This window comes from Lepidochelys kempii, chromosome 2, assembly GCF_965140285.1.
Source record: "Lepidochelys kempii isolate rLepKem1 chromosome 2, rLepKem1.hap1, whole genome shotgun sequence".
Classification (NCBI taxonomy): Eukaryota; Metazoa; Chordata; order Testudines; family Cheloniidae; genus Lepidochelys; species Lepidochelys kempii.
The window spans coordinates 2424240-2427718 of NC_136381.1; positions in this window are offsets into that span (position 1 = coordinate 2424240).

The window sequence follows — 3479 nt, forward strand, 5'->3', positions numbered from 1 at the left end:
CGTCCAGCAGCCTCCAGCTCCAGATTACAACCAGATCAGTATTCACCTGTCCGCTGGGACACTGAGCAGGTGGCCACTGTCAATCCCTGGGCAGTGTCACAGACAAACCTGGAGGATGCCGAAAGATGAGGATGTGTGCGTAGCTGCAGCTGATGCTGTGTGTCGGGACCGTCCGTGGCCTCCGTGGGGATGTTGTCACATCAAGCCTGCCACGGAGCTGTGGCTCTACAGAACCACGATTATACCAACTCTTTTGTACGGAAGTGAGGCCTGGGTGCCAAGCGAGGCTGAAGAACACTCCTGGATTGATGTTTTTGAGTCTTGTCTTCATCAGCTGCTCCATATCAAGTGGCAGGACAAGATCAGAAATGAGGATATTCCAAGCCCAACCCAGCTCCTGCTGTGATCAGCGCTGGTTTGGATTTGATGGGTTTCGTGGTATTGTTAGAATGGAAGACCAACGAGTTCCAAAGCATGGCTACCAAGGAATGCTGCTACATGGTGGCAACCACATGGGCATCAAAAGCTTTGGGGAGCAACAAGATTGCCAATGACGGCTATAAACTGAAAATGGAACCAGACTACCTTCAGCACCTTGCTAGAAATCTGTCCAGGAGGTCTTCTGTTTCCCAGGAGGCCGTGTCCCCTGGGATTTGCCATCATCATGATGATGGTTTAAGTTCTTAGATGTGGGGGGTTGGATGACTCAGGAGAGTGATAATGGGATATAGTTTTTCACCTCCACTTCTATTGGAGCCAGGGACCTAAAGTCATGATCATCTGATAGCTTTTGGGAGATAAATGTCTTAGTCCAGCTTCTGCTGGGACAGGAGGTCACACAACTAAAGCCACCATGGCAGGTGTCACTAATTGGCCTTGGTTAGTGGCTTTGGGAAAGGACAAGGCTTGAAGGGGCTGCAGAGAGCAAATTCCCCTCTCATTTACCCTCTGTGCGATGCCCAAAGATGGGCAGGGTCATAGATTCCAAGGCCAGAATGGACCACTGTGATCGTCCAGTCTCACCTCTTGTAGAACACAGGCCAGAGACCTGCCCACAATAATTCCTAGAGCAGAGCTATTAGAAAAACATCCAATCTCAATTTAAAAATGGACAGCGATGGAGGATCCACCATGATCCTATGTAAGGTGCTCCAGCGGTTAATTACCCTCTTGGTTAAAAATTTACACTTTATTTCCAGTTTGAATTTCTCTAGCTTCAACTTCTAGTCGTTGGATCGTGTTAGACCTTCCTCTGCTAGATGGAAGAGCTCGTTATTAAATGTTTGTTCCTTGGGTAGATACTCGTAGACTGTGCTCAAGTCACCCTTTCCCTTGCTCTTTGTTCAGCTAAAGAGTTGGAGCTCCTGGAGTCTCTCACTCTAAGGCAGGTTTTCTAATCCTGTAATCATTCCTGTGGCTCTTTGTGGGACCCTCTTCAATTTATCACCATCCTTCTTGAACTGTGGGCACCAGAACTGGGCCCAGGATCCCGGCAGCGCTCGCACCAGGGCCACATATGAAGGTGACATAACCTCTCTGCTCCATCTTGCGAGTCCCTTGTTCACACATCCGAGGACTGAAATGGCTCTTCCCTGGAACAGAGATAAAATCCCTGCCCTGAAGATCGTCCGGGCTGGAGTGCAGCCAGGATTCAGCAAATGAGGATGAGACTAAGTAAGAGAGGATGGAGTGGATGGCCTGGTGGCTAAGCCATTAGACTAGGGCTTATAGAGACCTTGGTTCAAATTCCTGCTCTACCCAAGACTCCTTGGGTCACTGGCTTAATCTTAAAGCCCTCTGTTTCCCACCTGTCAAATGGAAATAACATTTCTTCCTTGGTCTGCCTGTATCAAAACGGGCAGCTTTCCAGTGCCTCCATCTGTCTGTACGCTGGGGCCCTGATCCAGGCTGTGTGGAGGCACTGCTAGACTATAACCACAATGGGGTGGAGTTGGATAGGGGCTGGCTGCCTGCAAGTGACTTTGTAAATGTATTATAATGTTGCCTCAGCTTGTTTGCAGGAAGCCTCTAGACCAAAGCTGAGGATCGTGATTGGCTGGGTATAGTCCCCCTGCTGCCGGGTATGCGGTGCTAGGGCGCTGGTGGGGTGACACACATGTGGTACCATATAAATAACACACCTGACCCCCAGCAGGGCAAGGGCACAAAACCTGCAGATGCATTTGTGGCCCAGAGAGGCTCAGTATGGCCAATGCCAGACATTACAGAATCCTGTCTCCCAAATCAGGGGATTAGCTTAAAAACCATGAGATCTTAAATATAAACTTTTTTTCTCTGCCTGCCGGGCATGAGCCCTTAGGGGTCATGGTTCCAAGTTTTTCTCCACAACGAGCAGGGCTAGAAACTGTTCTTTTTTAAAAATGAAAGCTGGGAGTCTCATGTAATCACATGACTCCAGGAGCTGGGGCTGCTGGAAAACACACTGAATCGTTTGAGCCTTGTGCTAACAGGATGAGAGTGGGCAGTACTTCAGGCACTGGGCCAGAATTGTTCAGATGTGCAGACGCCACAGAGGAACGTAGCAATGGCCAGATTAGAGCACGCCTGAGGTCCAGCTAGCCCAGTTTGCTGTCTCTGACAGGGCAGGGGCCAGCGCCCAACGCTGCGGCAGAAGGTGTAAGAAGCCTGCAGGAGCAGATGTGGACTGATCTGCCCCCTACATAACTCTCATCCTGGTCTCTGCTACCCAGAGACTGGTTTAAACCCTGAAGCAGGAGGTTGAAGAACTGCATGTTATGGATTTCTATAATTATAGGGGCCCTAAATCATTAAACCCAAACGTCAACCATAGGGAGCACCCCGAACAGACCCCCTCACCCATGAACCTGCCCCCTTCTTCTGCTCACTCACCCATGCCCCCACCCCATCTGTGCACCCTCTTCACCCCAGACCTTTTCACCACTCCACACACCTTCACCCCTGCAGACCCCCTCATGCCTGCAGACCACCTCACCTATGTACCCCCCACCCATGCATCCCCTCCCCTCATCCCCACACACGACCCCTCACCCCATGCCCCTCACCCCCACAGACCCCATCATCTGCACCATCACCCACGCAGGCCCCACCCTTAGCCTCGCAGACCCCCTCACCCATGCACCCCCCACCCTCATCCCCAGACACCCCACCCCTCCAGACCACCTTACACATGCACCTCCCACCCCTGCATCCCCCCCACCCCACACACCCTCCTCCCTGCACCCTCACCCTTGCATCCCCACCCTCACCCATGCAGACCCCCCCATGCCCATGCCCCCCACCCTTCTTTGACACAACCCAAGGCCCTCAGCTCCCCGTGAACTACATTTCCCAGCGCGCCTTGCGCCCCGCCTCCTCCCCCCACCCACTCCTGCGCCTGGAAATTGAGCGACGGCGATTCTGTCCAATGAGCAGCGGAGGCAGCGCCAATGGGGAGGTGGAAGCGGCGGGGGGGCGGGCTCTGTCGCCCGGCTGGGGGG